Raw genomic sequence first — 20,848 nt, 5'->3', positions numbered from 1 at the left:
TCATAACGCGCTGGTGGATAGGCAACATCTGGACCATAATATGGTGGTGGCTCATAGTACGTGGCCTCAAAGGGATCGGTACTCGTATAGTGGATATAAACCTCTCATTATTATGAACACCCCACTGAACAGAATAATCAATACACCCTAACTCATATGTGGTCTCCCTCCTAAACGCATCAAACTCAGTCCTATCCTCCTTGCGATTAGCCAATAACTCTCGGTGGTGTTCCCCCATCCTAGTAGCCATCTGACCCTGATTAGTGTTTAGGGCAGTCATCATCTCAATTACCCTAGACAGGTCATCTGCTCCACCGTGGGTTCCTCTCCTACTACCCCTAGATCGGATACTCGACGCCTCAGTATGAGGTGTCTCATGTGGCTGCTCCACATCCATCAACTGACCAATCATCGACTCATACGGAATAAAACTCTCACCTGCTCCTCTCTTAACAACCTTAGCACTCATTCAGATCCTAGCATTTACCACACCAACCTCACTCATCAGCGGCTGTAACCCGATAGTAGGAACTCCCAAAGCTCTAGCAATCATGGTCACAAAATGACCACCACACACAGCACTCGCCTGAGTCCTACCCCTCGCTGAGCTACTCAAGTAATCGGCCACACAATAAGGAATGTTCACTGCATTACGACTAAACAACTGAGACAAATACCAACAATCAGGCTGAGTCAGCTTCTCCGTATTCTCCTTCCTCAAAGCGATAGTGTGAGAAACCAGAATGTGAAAACATCGCATGTATGGAAGGGCAATGTGCTTCCTCCTCACATCAGTATTAAGAAAACCCATAGATGAATCACCAAATTCACTCCAAGCTGCATCATAGTTAAAACCCTCACCAGTTACCGATCGTCCCTGTCTAGTAGCACTCATCAAATAACCCTCAAACCAAGTCTCATTAACATACTCCCCATAGATACCCAAAGCTCGAGCAAGACCAACCATGCTCATGGACTGCTCACGTCCACCCAAACGAAACCTAAAGAATGAAGAATCTGTCGCACTCTGAATGTGACAGGAACAAACAGCAGAAGCAAGTAGCTCATAAACCAAGCTAGGGTAAATGGTCTCTTGACTGATGAACAAGTTGAACCAATCCTCAAACACTACACTCATCCCCCCCCCTCCCTCCATTAGCTAAGGGTACCAAATAGTTAGTCTGGAGCATCTCCCTATAAGTATTAAACAAACCAGCCGAATGGAGCGTATGCCAGTAAATCGTATACAAAGCCAACATCTCCTGACGCAGCATTCTTTTGAGCCTATGTGCCATAGTGTCAAACCTATCATCATCTCGATGAAACCTCAACCACTCATGTAAAGCAGCCCAGTTAATAAAAATTTCAGTCTCCTCACGCTCCTCCCTGTTCCTAACTCTCCGTTTTATCACAAATCAAATAAACATTAGAAAAATAAAACAATAGCCAAACGAAACCGGCGGCTTCATTGTACCAGGCCGGCAGCTTCATAACCTGCATAACATTTTTCACAATATTTTCCAGAAACCTGTTTAATCAACATAATTTTCAAATCGGGTATTTTTATGAAGATGTCGGCGGCCTTGCTATCATGCCGGCGGCTTTATACTAATTTCCAGATTTTAGGGTTTTTTAACACTCATAACATCAATCAAATAGATCCCTATGCTATATAAACTCATAACTCAACATTTATCTAATCAGTAAAAAATTCATCACGGAATCAGGAAAATGAGGCCGGCGGCTTCATCATGTTGCTGGCGGCTTCATGATAGTCATAGCAATCATGGCAGACTTTTGCAGAAATTAAAAGGTAAATAATGTAAAGTTTAAAAATCGAAGCTTACCCTATCAGCCATGAGTAGTTACAAGTTGGATTAAGCAAATATCAAGTTTTTCTTCTTGAGAGCGTTTTTGAATAATTGAGAGTGTAAAAATGAAGAAATGGGGCGGTTTAGGGTTAAAAACTATCTGGGTGCAAAGCCGGCGGCTTCAAAGCCAAGCCGGCAGCTTCGTGGTCAAAAAGCATTAAATGAATGACAGCGTGCAGCTTTTTCAGAATTTGACAGGCCGCCGGCTTCAGTAGCACAAGCCGGCGGCTTTATTTAAAATCTTTCAATTTTCAAAGTTTTTAAAATAAAAATAAATTACAAGTATTCTACAAAACTCTACAGTACTTATAAAATTTAAGGTTTAACTTGGCTAAGGGAAATTACTTCCCCTCCAAGCATTGCATCGTTTTCAAAGTAGATCTTCAGTCTATGACCATTTATTTTAAATGTTTCACCCTTTTTATTATATAATTCAACATATCCAGTGGAGAAGGATTGCTTAACTATAAAAGGACCCATCCATCTAGATTTTAACTTTCCAGGAGAAAATTTATATTTTGATTGGAAAATTAAAACTTTATCCCCTGGTTAAAATACTTTAATATTTTTAATTCGTGCATCATGCCATTTTTACGTTTTCTCTTTATAAGTTGTTGAGTTCTCATAAGCCGAAAGTCTAAGTTCATCAAGCCGGTATAGTTGAATTAATCTATGTTTTTCTGACTCTTTAGGATTTAAGTTACATTGTTTTAAAGCCCAATATGCGCGGTGTTCAATTTCAATGGGTAGATGACAAGCTTTTCCATAAACCAATTTAAAAGGAATAGTCCCTATAGGAGTTTTGTAAGCAGTTCGGAAAGCCCATAATGCATCATCTTGTTTTCGAGACCAAAGTTTTGGATTATTTTCGTCTGTTCGTTCGAGTATTCTTTTCAATCCTCGATTAGTATTTTCAACCTGACCACTCGTTTGAGGGTGATAAGCTGTAGAAAAATGATGGTTAACACCATATCTTTAGTGAAATGGGTTCCACGGTCACTAATTAAAGCTTTAGGAAAACTAAATCGACAAAATAATTTCTTAAGAAAGTCAACTACCACTCGGGAGTCATTAGTAGGAAGAGCTTTTGCTTCCGCCCATTTAGAAACGTAGTCAACTGCTACAAGAATGTACTGGTTTCTTTCAGGAGAAGGAAATGGTCCCATAAAATTAATACCCCACACATCAAATATTTCACACACTTGAATATTTTGATGGGGCATCTCATCGCGTTTTGAGAGATTTCCTCCTCGTTGGCATGCATCACATGACCGAAGTAATTTATGTGCATCTTGAAATATGGTAGGCCAATAAAATCCAGAATCTAATACTTTGCGAGCCGTGTAATTTGGACCAAAGTGTCCTCCTGGCGCACTACTGTGGCATTGTATGAGGATTTCATTTGCTTCTTTACCATGTACGCAACGTCAAATGAATTGGTCAGGTCCTTCTTTAAATAAGTAAGGACTTTCCCAAAAATAATGTTTAAGGTCAGCGAAGAATTTTTTTTCTTTGTTGGTATGTAAAATCCTTCCTCAATTCTTTTGCAGCTAAATAATTTGCGAAGTCAGCAAACCATGGATATGACTCATCAGAGATCATCATGACACATTCATCAGGGAATGTGTCTCTAATTTCGATGGAATCGTCTAGATCGGGATTCTCTAAACGTGACAGATGATCTGCTGCCAGATTTTCAGCTCCTTTTTTATCAATAACTTGCATATCAAATTCTTGGAGGAGTAAAACCCATCGTAAGAGTCGAGCTTTAGCATCAGGTTTAGTCAAGAGATATTTAAGTGCCGAATGATCGGTGTAAACTGTTACTTTATTCATTATTAAATACGAACAAAATTTATCTAATGCGAAGACTATAGCTAACAATTCTTTTTCAGTGGTTGTATAATTTAACTGAGCTCCTGATAATGTTTTACTAGCATAGTAAATTGGGTGAAAGTGTTTTTCCTTTCGTTGCCCTAAAACAGCTCCTATAGCGTAATCGCTAGCATCACACATAAGTTCGAAAGGTTTCGACCAGTCAGGTGATACTATAATAGGTGTGTTGGTAAGTTTTTCTTTTAGAATAGAGAACGCTTTCTTACAGTCTTCGTTAAATTCAAAAGGTGCGTCCTTCTCTAGGAGTTTAGTTAATGGACGTGCAATTTTTGAGAAATCTTGAATAAAACGTCTATAAAATCCAGCATGTCCTAAAAAAAATACAAATTGCTTTTACATTAGTGGGTTCAGGAAGGTAGGAAATAACATTGATTTTTGCTTTATCAACCTCAATTCCTTTATTAGAAATTTTATGACCAAGGACAATGCCTTCTTTTACCATAAAATGACATTTTTCCCAATTAAGACCTATAACGACCCGTCCTAATCCATCTGGACGAATACATTACATTTGTTTACATCGCGAGGTACTTGACCTCTATATGATACATTTTACAAACATTGCATTCGTTTTTAAAAGACAAACTTTCATTACATCGAAAGTTGACGGCATGCATAACATTTCATAATATATCCAACTATAATTGACTTAATAATAATCTTGAAGAACTCTATGACTCGAATGCAACGTCTTTTGAAATATGTCATGAATGACTCCAAGTAATATCTCTAATATAAGCAAATGCACAGCGGAAGATTTCTTTCATACCTGAGAATAAACATGATTTAAAGTGTCAACTAAAAAGTTGGTGAGTTCATTAGTTTATCATAATCATTCATTTTCATCATTTTAATAGACCACAAGATTTTCATTTCTATTTCTCATAAATATACGTCCCATGCATAGAGACAAAAATAATCATTCATATGGTGAACACCTGATAACCGACATTAACAAGATGCATATAAGAATATCCCCTATCATTCCGGGAAATCCTTCAGACATGATAAAAAAACATCGAAGTACTAAAGCATCCGCAACCATGGATGGGGTTTGTTAGGCCCAATAGATCTATCTTTAGGATTCGCGTCAATTAGTAGATCGGTTTACTAATTCTTAGGTTACCAAGCAAAAGGGGCATATTCGGCTTCAATCATTCACCCATATAATGTAGTTTCAATTACTTGTGTCTATTTCGTAAAACATTTATAAAAATTGCGCATGTATTCTCAGCCCAAAAATATAAAGGGTAAAAAGGCAAATGAAACTCACAATATTGTATTTTGTAGTAAAAATACATATGACGACATTGAACAAGTGTAGGGTTGGCCTCGGATTCACGAACCTATATCAGGTATATATATTAATTCACATAATCGTAATCGAACAATTATATATATTATTTGTGATTTTAGTAGATTATACGTTTCATTAGTAATTTAATCAAATATTTTTATTCTATATACTTTAGATACATAATTAGTATTTATTATAAAAATATTAATATAGTTATGTCATATGTATTTAAATATATTTTTATATAACAAATATTTATTTGGTAAAATAACATTAATAATAATAATTAAAAGTTGTATTTGAATAATAATAATAATAATAATAATAATAATAATAATAATAATAATAATAATAATAATAATTATAGTGATAATAATAATAATAATAATAATAATAATAATAATAATAATAATAATAATAATAATAATAATAATAATAATTATTATTATTATTATTATTATTATTATTATAGTAATAATAATAATAATGATAAAAATAATAATAATGTCACTAAGTATAATACTAATAATAATAATGATAATAATAAACAATTCACTACCTCAAAGAAATAGGCTCTAAAAATAATGCGTCAATCAAGGCTCGAACTCAAGACCTCTCACTTCCAACATCACTCTCTAACCATTACACCAATTCTGTTTTTCTGTTATATTTCATTACCCATACTTATTTAACCTATTACCCGTCATAAGATCAAGCCAAACAGAATATCTAGTTTTCGGTCCAACTCAATTTCGTCCCAACAGAACTCGGCAACCCAATATCCTTTCACCCATTGTTGTTTATAGCAGCCCAACATAAATTATCAAGCTTAGTGGGTCTTACAAGCCTAATTACGATAGCCAGCCCACTTGCAGTTTAATTGACCCAAGAAGCAATTTATCAAGCCCCATTCGTTTTAAATAAATGAAAAAAAAATGCAGCAGGTGAGAATCGAACACAGGACCTCTCGTTCAACACCCAAACACTTAACCACCTCGCTGACCATGCTTTTCTGACTTATTTACAGCCTAAAACTTTTTAAACTGTTGATATTTGTTTCCTTTTCTTCTTCAACAATCAAGACCCAGAACTTATTCGTTATCATCTATCTATATATATCCTAAAACTTAACCACAATCATTTGCATAAAATCGTAATCTTAGTATCATCTAATCATCAATATAACGCCATTTAAACCCGATCATCATCAAATTATATGCTAATCGTTAGCAAACCAATAGAAAATAGAAAATGGATTTCGGCATAACTGGATCATCACCATGTCCGTATCATTATATAACAAACACTTTTAAATTCGCTTGAACTAAGTGGCTAATCTCATCATCGTATCTAGTCTCCAATTCTTAACCAAATTCTAATGTTGGCCCAACTAGAAACTTAAAATATAGTGTCCCAATTACCTTGTCCAACTAATAGTTTAGCCTAAAAGTAAAAACAGATACCCCGTATTATTGTATCAGTTTCTAAGTGGGGTTTTAAAATGGAAACAGATATATTAAAGTAGTTGTAGCAGAAACGTTAAATAGACTCAATTAGTTACCGACATTGTCGGCCAATATGTCCTTAAATTGTCGCACATATTATTATTATAATCTTCCATGTGAATCTCTTCTTTCAAGATAGGTGTGGTGGTTCGTTGGTGACTGAAACAGAAATTATAAACAGAAACTTGGCAGGTACACGGCTATCTGGGTGTTGATGGTTTTAGGTGGTTGAAACATAAATAATGGTGACTAGTTGGTGATGGCGATGGTTGGAATGGAAACAAACTTGGCAGGTGATGTTCGTGGTGGTTTCAAACAATGATAGGAGAGAGGGAAAGAGAGAAATTTCGATAGTGGTGGTGTTGTTTGCTACTGCTACAGTATCTTACAAAGGGCTGTGTGTGTGACGGTTTTGTGCTTGAAAAGGGTGGTGGCTGAAGTGGTTGTTAATAGATTGAAGTTGGTTATTCTCGGTTGTGTTGGTGATTGAAGTGGGACCGTAGTGATGGTTTTAGTTTGGGTTGGAGACAAACAACGAAATCAATAGTTGGGTGATGGGTTGGTTTAATCATGCAAGCAAATAAGTAGGTAATTGAATCAATTTGTCAACCGTGTTTTGTTTATTGGAGTAAGAAAAGAAACAAGCTAGAAAGTGGTGATGGTTGTAATGGTGTTCAAAAGGTGGGTTATCACATAGTTGTATGCTTGTGTGGTGTTTGTGTTGGTTTTGCTCAATAGAAGAACACAAGTGATGATAAAGAAAGTGGTGGGTTTCACAATCATGGGTTAATCGATAGTGGTGTTTGTAGATTGAAGGTGGTGAAGATGGTAACTTATGGTGGTGACGGATGAGTGGAGATGGAAGGTTGCGAGTATAGTGATTGCAGAATGGTTTGTTAGTGTGGGTATGTTGTGTCTTGCATATATATGCATATATGTAATAGATTAGATATAGTGAAAGAAATAAACAAACAAATACAGTAACTTTCAAGTAAATCATTTATGCACCGGGTGAATCAATTAAGTACAGTGATAAAAACACTATTTTTCAATCAATTAACAGATTCACTCATCTTGTGAATGTAACTATATAATATAATAATATTAATAATAATAAACGTGCATCTAATTAAATATATTTACCGACAGTTTTATTATGATAATATTTCGTACTCCGTTGATAATTAGTGGCGGACAAAAGTCTTCGAAAAAAAATCTCAAATTTTTACAGTGACTATCTTTATTTATTTTGGTCATTATGGTATAAAATTTGCTCATTAATTATTAATTAAAATTTACATTAATTATTCACTCCCAACCCCAAGTAAAATATAAAAGTTTTAAAATTAAACAAATAGTTTCTAAATACATTTTTAATAAGCCTAAAATTTATATTACTCATTTTCGGATCACCGTTTATTTTAGAATCAAATAAGTTTGAATTTTACTTAATATCAATCTGAACATCAAACGGGTATTACAACCATTTACTAATCAGGCTCGAAATCATTCATTGTCAATATACTATATGTATATATATATAAAAACATTTTAGTATTAGGTTTTATTAAATAAATAAATATTTTAAATATATATACATAAATTTTAAAATATTATCTTATATATATTTACAAGTAGTATTAATATATATATATATATATATATATATATATATATATATATATATATATATACATATATATCTATATATATTTACATATAATAATATTTCTCATTACATCTTATATTATTTTATTTTGCATATTTATTAAATCGTATTTTATTTCAAATTATATTTAAATTTTTAAAATATATATATGTATGTATATATATATATATATATATATATATATATATATATATATATATATATATATATATATATATATTTACAAATAGTTGTTCTTGAATCGTCGGGAATGGTCGAAGGTCGTTTGAATATACAAAACAAATTCAAAATATTCGAGACTAAACATTACAGACCTTGCTTATTGTGTCGAAATAATATAAAGATAAAGTTTAAATTTGGTCAGAAATTTCCGGGTTGTCACAGTATCTACCCGTTAAAGAAATTTCGTCCCGAAATTTGAGTGAGGTGGTCATGGCTAACAATAAAAATGTTTTCATGACGAATATGAGTTGATAAATAGAATTTTGTCACCATTGAATAATTTGGATAAAACGATTCGATTACTCGAAGCATACGAGTGAAGCTATCACAAAAGATTGAGATAAGGTAATAGATATTCGTCTTTACTTTTGACGTAGTCATTGTTGAATTCCGAAATTCAAGGGATTTAAAGAAAATCTTCGAAATCAAAATGAGATATGATTCTTCGGTAAATGAGGAAATTAGGATCTATTTAATTAAATGCGATAATCTGCCTCGATTTCTTTATTAGATATTTCACTATAAATTAACTTCTTCTATTCCATTACTTTTACCACTCCTATACTAAATTCTCAATTTCAAAAGATTGTGAAAATGCTTAATCCAGTTCTGATCCTTGTCCTTATCCTGACTATCGCAACAATCATTCTCCTTTTCCAACTTCCACCAGAGGATTCTGTTTACTTCTACTTCGCCCTTGGGGTTAAAGTATTTTTAATTCTCCCGTGTCTTTATGTTGCGATAAACATTGATATACACGGTTTGTAATTTATGTGTTGTTATCGAGCTTTATATTCTCCCTTATATTTTGGAGTTTCATACTTTTGTTTTCTCTTTCCGATTTTAAGTCAAGCGAAAAATGGTCCAGAATTCATAGGTATAGAGTTTCGAATGAACATGACTGATGTTCTAAGAGAGATTGTAATAGCAAGATTTTTGATTGGTTAAATTACCAGCATTCAGGAGGAAAGATAGCACTATCAAGAAAATATTTTATTGATGTGTTTATAAATTAGATAAATGTAAGAGTCGTGCAACATGGCACATGATAACGGTATGATCTGTGAATCATCACGCTCCATTAGAAACTGCTCATGACTTACTGTAATATAATCACGTTTATCAAGTGTCATTATATTATACTAACTCATGAATCAGTTCCCAACACTACTTCAAAATAATTCATATTTTAAGTTCAAAATTTTCAAAATTTAGGAACTGGAACAGTTTCCTTACTGATGTAACACTAACATCGCGAAGAGATAAATAATTTTGGACGATAATATTTATGAAAATATCTTCAGAAATATCGAAGATATTTATGATGATATTTTGGAATTTCTAAGTTCGATGGTTGATGGAGAAAGATTTTCCGCAAGATTTTAACATGACTTCGGAGCAAGATATTCTCTAAAGATTTCAACGGATCCAGAATTATCTGGATTCTTTGAATATAGAGTATGTTCCTTGTATTTGTCCTTGGTCTCCTTCGTGGTTAGCTCAATCCGTTTTCCAGTTCCAACTTTTCTGAGCTTTTCTAACATACTATTCTTTATCATTAAACTTCTGACGATTAAGGTTGTTTACAGTTGTCTACAGTTTCTGCTGCTTCATTCAGCTTTTTCAACATTCAGAGTATTGATTTGTAGACTGAGTGCTGTTCAGAATTTCAGAATGAAAGACCATAATTCTAAGAGATAAATGTTATACATATAACTGTTGATGTAGATATGCTGTGAGTTTTCAAAGTACTGATTGCTGATTCCCGGTAATTGATATGGCAGTTCTCGTTACAAGATGCGGATGAATATATGATAGGGTTTCAATGAATAAATATAATAATTTATCGGAGAGATTTAAACCAAGAAGCAACGAGGTTGCTGGTACGTCTGCTGGTAATATGGTAGAATATGAAAGGTTCCCCGGTAACAATAAAAGAGCACGCATATATATCAAGATTATAATAAGGTTATTTCGAACGAAAAGTCGAAGTTGTCTTGCTGGAGCTGTGACAAAATTCGCTACTTTGAAAAGGGATTATCAAGTTATTTTGGATAATAATAACACTAAGGAATTAGCACAAATACGTGTTAAAGGTTTACTCAGGTTCAGAGAGTTTTTAAGTGCATAACTATATGCATCAATCTCTTCTTACGTAGATGAAGTACGGTTGGTTCATCCTCTCGATTGAGGTGTTTTCAAGAATCGTGAAAGGTTTGAACGTAGATTGTAATCGTCAAGATACAAATGAGGTTTAAGATGAAATCAAGTGGCAAACTTAAAGAATTGTTTAGTTTCATATGTTATAATCAATATTTTAATCCATTTTAATTGTCCAATATTATTAGTCCACAGTTAACAGTCCAATAATTCATATATAGTTTAATATATAATATTCGAATTAATTAATACGTATCGTGACCCGTGTACATGTCTCAGACTCGATCACAACTCAAAGTATATATATTATTGTAGAATCAACCTCAACCCTGTATAGCTAACTCGATCAGTACTGTATATAGAGTGTCTATGGTTATTCCAAATAATATATATAGATGCGTCGATATGATATGTCAAAACCTTGTATACGTGTCCCGATATTTAAAGTGCGTAAAATAAATAACAGGAATTAAATGATGATAAATAAAATTGCGAGAATATAAATTGCGATAAATAAACTGCGATAAATAAATTGCGATAATAAAATGTAATAAGAAATTAATAGTTAGCTAGGAACAGTTAGCTAGGATTTCGTTAGCGTGGATTCTTAACAAAATTTCTCATAGTTAATTTGTTTGTTTCTAACAAATTTTATTTTGTCCAACGTTTTCTTCATTTTGCCACTTGTTGGATTCTGATATATCAAAATCCAAATATGAAATTGAATGGAAATGGTTATTCTGCAGTGAACGGATACGTATATCTTTGGATGTAAGTAGGATAGTAAGTGACCGTTGAATCAGATTCGAAGAATGTACAGTGTAACTTATTAATGTGAAATCTTAAATATTCCTCGGGTATTACCTACCCGTTAAAATATTTTTATCATTAACAGTTTGTACAAAAGAATTTTTAATTACAATCTTTATGAAAACATATATACATATATATTTTCTTCAGATGTAATCATGGATTTAATGAGTTAATATGATATTAAACTCATTTGATTTACCGTTAGAATAAGAATATATAATCTCTAAAACATTATAGATTACATAATCGCCATGTCGAACGAAGATAAATGATGTAGAATGTCATGTATAACGAAGATAATCGAGGTAGGACATCATGTAGTATGATGATTATGCTGGAGGTACAGACTGTGAATTTGAGGCGTGTAGTATTGAGGCTTGTGCTGTGGATGCTGTTGTTGGTGGTACTGGTGTTGCCGGTGCTGTTGTTGAAGCTGGTAAGTTTTGTACCATGTTTTTTTCTAAATTGATTACTTGAGCGCGAAGCTCGTTGACTTCTTCTATTATTCCAGGATGATTGTCGGTCGAAATTAGCGGATGAATAAGGTTTAGAATTTGAGATAGTATATAATCGTGGTGAGATATCCAGGAAATGAGGGTGAAAATAGTGTTGCGGATACGTTCGCCGGTAAGTGCTTCAGGTTCTTCACCAAGAGGTGAATTCGGTTGACGGAAAGGATCACCTTCTTCTTATCTCCAATGATTTAGTAGACTACGAACCCATCAAATGAATTGATGATGGCTGATTGGTTGATTCATTCCGGTTACACTGCTTTTAGAGCTCGAGTGGAATTCCATGTCAGAATAGCTGTCGGAATAACTGTCGAAATAGCTATCAGAATCTGAGGGACTCGAACTGGTTGAGGGATTCATCTCGTACAATCAGATAAAGGATTTTCGATAAGAAATAGATTATAAGATGTAGATTAGTACCCGCAATACATAATTTACATATGCATATATAATACTAAAATCCCATAAGTTACGGAGGAATCTACGAAAGCTGTCAGGCAAAGGTAACAATAACATATACGCTAAGATATGAATTAGCAGATACGCTAAGATATGAGTTTTGTCTATACACTAACTAGGCAATAGAGGCAGTAAGATGTGTCTAGACTTTAAGGATAATAAGCAAATAATTTTCGACACTATATGATAAGCAAAACTTTTGACATGCAGACACGGTCAAAGTCCAGACCCACTAATGCATCTAAAAAACTATCAGTTAGACACACTAATGCAAGATCTGGTTCGCTAAGACTACCGCTCTGATACCACCTATAACGACCCGTCCTAATCCATCTGGACGAATACATTACATTTGGTTACATCGCGAGGTACTTGACCTCTATATGATACATTTTTTAAACATTGCATTCGTTTTTAAAAGACAAACTTTCATTACATCGAAAGTTGATGGCATGCATACCATTTCATAATATATCCAACTATAATTGACTTAATAATAATCTTGAAGAACTCGACGACTCGAATGCAACGTCTTTTGAAATATGTCATGAATGACTCCAAGTAATATCTCTAATATGAGCAAACGCACAGTAGAAAATTTCTTTCATACCTGAGAATAAACATGCTTTAAAGTGTCAACCAAAAGGTTGGTGAGTTCATTAGTTTATCATAATCATTCATTTTCATCATTTTAATAAACTTATGAACTCACCAACCTTTTGGTTGACACTTTAAAGCATGTTTATTCTCAGGTATGAAAGAAATCTTTCGCTGTGCATTTGCTCATTTTAAAGATATTACTTGGAGTCATTCATGACATATTTCAAAAGAAGTTGCATTCGAGTCATTGAGTTCATCAAGATTATTATTAAGTCAATTATAGTTGGATATATTATGAAATGGTATGCATGCCGTCAACTTTCGATGTAAATGAAAGTTTGTCTTTTAAAAACGAATGCAATGTTTGTAAAATGTATCATATAGAGGTCAAATACCTCACAATGAAATCAACTATTGTGAATCGTTTATAATGTATATGAACGGGTCCTTTCAGTTAGTATCAGAGCGGTGGTCTTAGCGAACCAGGTCTTGCATTAGTGTGTCTAACTGATAGTTGTTTAGATGCATTAGTGAGTCTTGACTTCGACCGTGTCTGCATGTCAAAAGTTTTGCTTATCATTTAGTGTCAAAAAATTATTTGCTTATCATCCTTAAGGTCTAGACACGTCTTACTGCCTCTATTACATAGACAGTGTATAGATAAATTCATATCTTAGCGTATCTGTTATTGTTACCTTTGCCTGACAGCTTCCGTAAATTCCTCCGTGACTTATGGGATTTTAGTATTATATATGCATATGTAAATTATGTATTTCAGGGTACTAATCTACATCCTATAATTTATTTCTTATCAAAAATCCTTCATCTGATCGTACGAGATGAATCCCTCAACCAGTTCAAATTCCTCGGATTCCGACAGCTATTTCGATATGGAGTTTCACCTAAGCTCCAGAAGCAGCGTCACCAGAATGAATCAGCCAATCAGCCATCCCCAATTCATCTGATGGGTTCGTAGTCTACTTAATCATTGGAGAAAAGAAGAAGATGATCCTTTCCGTCAACCGAATTCACCTCCTGGTGAAGAACCTGAAGCACTTACCGGCGAACCTATCCGCAACACCATTTTCACCCTCATTTCCTGAATATCTCACCACGATTATATACTATCTCAAATTCTAAACCTTATTCATCCGCTCGTTCCGACCGACAATCATCCTGGAATAATAGAAGAAGTCAACGAACTTCGCGCACGAGTAATCAATTTGGAGAATATGGTGCAAAATTTACCAGCTTCAACAACATCACCGGCACCAACAGTACCATCAGTAACAGCACCAGTACCATCAACAATCCATGCCTCAACATCTCATTCTGTACCTCGAGTATAATCATCGCTCTATGTATCGTTCTACATCAATTATCTTCGTTCTTCATGACGATTATGTAATCTCTAATGTTTTAGAGATTATGTATTCTAGTTTTGACGGTAAATCAAATGAGATTAATATCATATTAACTCATTAAATCCATGATTACATCTGAAGAAAATATATATGTAACTATATTTTCATAAAGATTGTAATTAAAAAAAAATTCTTTTGTACAAACTGTTAATGGTGAAAATATTTTAACGGGCAGGTAATACCCGAGGAATATTCAGATTTCACATTAATAAGTACACTGTACATTCTTTCAAATGTAATTCAACAGTCATTTACTATCCTATTTACAACCACCGATATACGTATTCGTTCACCGCAGAATAACCATTTTCATTCAATTTTATATTTGGATTTTGATCTATCAGAATCCAACAAGTGGCATAATGAAGAAAACGTTGGACAAAATAAAATTTGCTAACTGTTCCTAGCTAATTGATTACATTTTATTTATCGCAATTTATTTATCGTAATTTATATTCTCACAATTTTATTTATCGTCATTTAATTTTTGTTATTTATTTTACGCACTTTAAATATCGGGACACGTATACAAGGTTTTTGAAATGTCCCGTTCATATTGATTATAAACGTTCCATATTAATTGATTTCGTTGCGAGGTTTTGACCTCTATATGAGACGTTTTTCAAAGACTGCATTCATTTTTAAATAAAAACCATAACCTTTATTTTATCAATAAAGGTTTCAAAAGCATTACGTAGATTATCAAATAATGATAATCTAAAATATACTGTTTACACACGACCATTACATAATGGTTTACAATAGAAATATATTACATCGACATATGTTTCTTGAATGCAGTTTTTACATAATATCATACAAACATGGACTCCAAATCTTGTCCTTATTTTAGTATGCCACAGCGGAAGCTCTTAATATTCACCTGAGAATAAACATGCTTTAAATGTCAACAAAAATGTTGGTGAGTTATAAGTTTAACCTATATATATCAAATCGTAACAATAGACCACAAGATTTCATATTTCAATATACATCCCATACATAGAGATAAAAATCATTCATATGGTGAACACCTGGTAACCGACATTAACAAGATGCATATATAAGAATATTCCCATCATTCCGGGACACCCTTCGGATATGATATAAATTTTGAAGTACTAAAGCATCCGGTACTTTGGATGGGGTTTGTTAGGCCCAATAGATCTATCTTTAGGATTCGCGTCAATTAGGGTGTCTGTTCCCTAATTCTTAGATTACCAGACTTAATAAAAAGGGGCATATTCGATTTCGATCATTCAACCATAGAATGTAGTTTCACGTACTTGTGTCTATTTTGTAAATCATTTATAAAACCTGCATGTATTCTCATCCCAAAAATATTAGATTTTAAAAGTGGGACTATAACTCACTTTCACATATTTTTACTTCGTCGGGAAGTAAGACTTGGCCACTGGTCGATTCACGAACCTATAGCAAATATGTATATATATATCAAAGTATATTCAAAATATATTTACAACACTTTTAATACATTTTGATGTTTTAAGTTTATTAAGTCAGCTGTCCTCGTTAGTAACCTACAACTAGTTGTCCAACGTTAGATGTACAAAAAAATATTGATATATATTATCTTAAATCAATCCACGACCCAGTGTATACATGTCTCAGGCTAGATCACAACTCAAAGTATATATATTTTTGGAATCAACCTCAACCCTGTATAGCTAACTCCCACATTACTGCATATAGAGTGTCTATGGTTGTTCCAAATAATATATACACATAGGTCGATATGATATGTCAAAACATTTGCATACATGTCTATGGTATCCAAAGATTACATAATATATTAGAATACATGTATAATACAATATAAGTTAGCTAGGATATGATTAATATAGATTTGTTACCTATTTTCACGTTGCTACAACAAGAAAAATTATCCAATCTTGTTTTACCCATAACTTCTTCATTTTAAATCCGTTTTGAGTGAATCAAATTGCTATGGTTTCATATTGAACTCTATTTTATGAATCTAAACAGAAAAAGTATAGGTTTATAGTCGGAAATATAAGTTACAAGTCATTTTTGTAAAGGTAGTCATTTCAGTCGAAAGAACGACGTCTAGATGACCATTTTAGAAAACATACTTCCACTTTGAGTTTAACCATGATTTTTGGATATAGTTTCATGTTCATAAGAAAAATCAGTTTCCCAGAAGAACAACTTTTAAATCAAAGTTTATCATAGTTTTTAATTAACTAACCCAAAACAGCCTGCGGTGTTACTACGACGGCGTATGTCCGGTTTACAGTGTTTTTCGTGTTTCCAGGTTTTAAATCATTAAGTTAGCATATCATATATATATATATAGAGTATGTGTTTAGTTGATTTTAAAAGTCAAGTTAGAAGGATTAACTTTTGTTTGTGAACAAGTTTAGAATTAACTAAACTATGTTCTAGTGATTACAAGTTTAAACCTTCGAATAAGATAGCTTTATATGTATGAATCGAATGATGTTATGAACATCATTACTACCTCAAGTTTTCTGGATAAAGCTACTGGAAATGAGAAAAATGGATCTAGCTTCAAAGGATCCTTGGATGGCTTGAAAGTTCTTGAAGCAGAATCATGACACGAAAACAAGTTCAAGTAAGATTTCCACTCGAAATAAGATTGTTATAGTTATAGAAATTGAATCAAAGTTTGAATATGAGTATTACCTTATATTAGAAAGATATCTTACTATAAATAAGAAAGATTTCTTGAGGTTGGATGATCACTCTACAAGATTGGAAGTAAGCTAGCAAACTTGGAAGTATTCTTGATTTTATGAAACTAGAACTTGTAGAATTTATGAAGAACACTTAGAACTTGAAGATAGAACTTGAGAGAGATCAATTAGATGAATAAAATTGAAGAATGAAAGTGTTTTTAGGTGTTTTTGGTCGTTGGTGTATGGATTAGATATAAAGGATATGTAATTTTGTTTTCATGTAAATAAGTCATGAATGATTACTCATATTTTTGTAATTTTATGAGATATTTCATGCTAGTTGCCAAATGATGGTTCCCACATCTGTTAGGTGACTCACATGGGCTTCTAAGAGCTGATCATTGGAGTGTATATACCAATAGTACATACATCTAAAAGCTGTGTATTGTACGAGTACGAATACGGGTGCATACGAGTAGAATTGTTCATGAAACTGAACGAGGATGTAATTGTAAGCATTTTTGTTAAGTAGAAGTATTTTGATAAGTGTCTTAAAGTCTTTCAAAAGTGTATGAATACATATTAAAACACTACATGTATATACATTTTAACTGAATCGTTAAGTCATCGTTAGTCGTTACATGTAAGTGTTGTTTTGAAACCTTTAGGTTAACGATCTTGTTAAATGTTGTTAACCCATAGTTTATTAAATCAAATGAGATGTTAAATTATTACATTATCATGATATCATGATGTATTAATATATCTTAATATGATATATATACATATATATATATATATATATATATATATATATATATATATATATATATATATATATATATATATATATATATATATATACATACATTAAACGTCGTTACAACGATAATCGTTACATATATGTCTCGTTTCAAAATCATTAAGTTAGTAGTCTTGTTTTTACATATGTAGTTCATTGTTAATATACTTAATGATATGTTTACTTATCATAATATCATGTTAACTATATATATATATATATATATATATATATATATATATATATATATATATATATATATATATATATATATATATATCCATATATATGTCATCATATAGTTTTTACAAGTTTTAACGTTCGTGAATCGCCAGTCAACTTGGGTGGTCAATTGTCTATATGAAACCTATTTCAATTAATCAAGTCTTAACAAGTTTGATTCCTTAACATGTTGGAAACATTTAATCATGTAAATATCAATTTCATTTAATATATAAAAACATAGAAAAGTTCGGGTTACTACAGTTTTGACATATCATATCGACGTATCTATATATATTATTTGGAATAACCATAGACACTCTATATGCAGTAATGATCGAGTTAGCTATACAGGGTTGAGGTTGATTCTACAATAATATATATACTTTGAGTTGTGATCGAGTCGGAGACATGTATACGGGTCACGATATGTATTAATTAATTCGTGATAGGTCAGATCATGTTGAGATTGAGAGAAATGATAAGATAAAGAGAGATTCGGTATGTAAGAATGAGACTCGGTATTAGAGAGAATCGGTAAAATTACATTCCACAGCTTCTAGAACTCAGTTACAATGCAATGGCTATCTAATTAGGACTACTTAGGTTCCTTATATAGCCCTCTTCTAAGGTACCTTCATTTAAGCTTATTTCACATTAACACTATACAACTTCGGGGTCCTAACAATCTCCCCCTTAGTGTTAAATGTGAAATTTATAACATAATCCTATTTTGTAATCTTGAGAGGTCTAAACGTTAGTTTCCATCGTGTGCCATCTGGTATTGAAACTTCTACTTGATTTTTCGAAATTTGCTTAGAAGGTTTCCAGACACCCCACGCTTTTATTGGATCTCCCTCATGTAATGGATATTCATCCATTTCTTTGAAATATCTTCTCTTTCTCTGTCCATGAAGTATCTCAAACTGTCTTGTACGAACCCGGAGTTTCAGACGATCTCTTATATGCTTTATGAATTCTCTAAGACCCATTATCATATCAATGGCATGGAACTTGCTTTGATGAATCTTAAGATACTTCAGTGCAGCCTTAAGTGTTCCATCTGAATATTTGTTCACCTCTTCAGTACGAATGAACACCTTTTCTTTTTGAGAATTTACAAAAACAAACCCTTCGGGTTCGAATTGCATTTGAAACATCCTCATATCCTTCAGTCCCTCTGTAAATTGATTCGGACACGTAATTCGAATCTTTTTCCTTTTTGCTTCGAGACCTATTTGAAAATCTTCACGTCTCATCAGTTCAATTGTCTCCATCATGTATCTTTTCATAGCTTCCAAAGCTTGAGCCTTAGCAAAAGGTCGTATGGTGATGATACTGAGGTAGTTGTAGATGTGAATGATGTCTAGCATATCTAGATTATGAAAATATGTTTCAGTGAACTTGTACTCTTTCTCATCTTCTCTGATAACGTGGAACTGACTGATGACGTCTTTCTTTTCGCTTATCTCTACTCTGACTCGAGTAACATTCAACACTTCTGAAATACGATATTTTCTTTGAAGCCACAGATCATCTTCATCTTTGTTGATATGTTTCCTCCACATAAACTCATACCAATTCCTTTTATTTGCTGGAAGCAATCGTGAACCTATATAAGTAAACCTTTTACTCCTTGGTAATTCATTGATGCGGAAGATCTTGTAAGCATTTTCCTCGATGAATGTGTTTCGTAATGTTATAAAATCATGTTCTACTCCCAACAATAATCTTTGCTCCTGATTCTTAAAGAATATTCCATGGTTGTATTTGAATCTGAAATCCACTGTTTCACTTGATGTAGATGTACCAGAAGTTGAACTTTCATTAGCATTTGTTGGATTTGAACTCGATGAGGGTGTAGAATTTGATGAATGACCAGTAGGATTCGTGGCATCATCATTAGAAACATCATCATCTTCAATATGATCAAAGATCTCTTCTTCATTTGGATAAACATAAAGATTGTCTTCATCGTCATCAGAAGAATCCATTTCATCATCACTTTATATTACTGGTTCAGGATTCTCTTCATCTACAATCTCTACATCTTCCGGAATTGAAGATACTGATGATAACTTGCTTAGAATGACAAATCCATCGTCATCCGTCTCTTCAAGATAGAAATATGCTTAGAATGACAAATCCATCGTCATCCGTCTCTTCAAGATAGAAATCACTCAAGTTCAAATCCTCATCTACCAGTCCACTATCAGCCTCATTATGAACAATTGGAATTATAACTTGCTCAGGCTCCTTATCATCAATTTCATCATGTGTAGTAACCATTTCTAATTCCATCTGAACTTGTTAAGCTTGTGAAGCTGATGAAGACCTTACACCACCACCCTTAGTTGAAATGTTTACCGTTAGATATTCTCCATCTACTCCTATCTCCCCCTCATGGCTATTCTGAGGATCAGAATCGTCATGTTCATCATCACGGTGAGGACTCAACGGAGAAGAGCAGGAATTAAGTGGATATCGAACACAAGCACGAAACAATGCTTGAAGCGAAGTGCGTCGAAGAACATCTAGATTGACTCTAGAAAACATACGACTGAAATATTCTTGCTCCAAAGCATCATAGAAATGTGGTAAACGAGAGGGTTAAGGTGGAAAAGTAACAATAGGAACACCAGCAGCAGCAACTGTTGAAGGCGATGTCGGTGGAAGTGTTTGAGTTGCCGTGAGGGCAGGTAAGGATGATTGTAC

Source organism: Rutidosis leptorrhynchoides, chromosome 6 (assembly GCF_046630445.1).
Source record: "Rutidosis leptorrhynchoides isolate AG116_Rl617_1_P2 chromosome 6, CSIRO_AGI_Rlap_v1, whole genome shotgun sequence".
NCBI lineage: Eukaryota > Viridiplantae > Streptophyta > Magnoliopsida > Asterales > Asteraceae > Rutidosis > Rutidosis leptorrhynchoides.
This window is presented reverse-complemented; position numbering follows the sequence as displayed.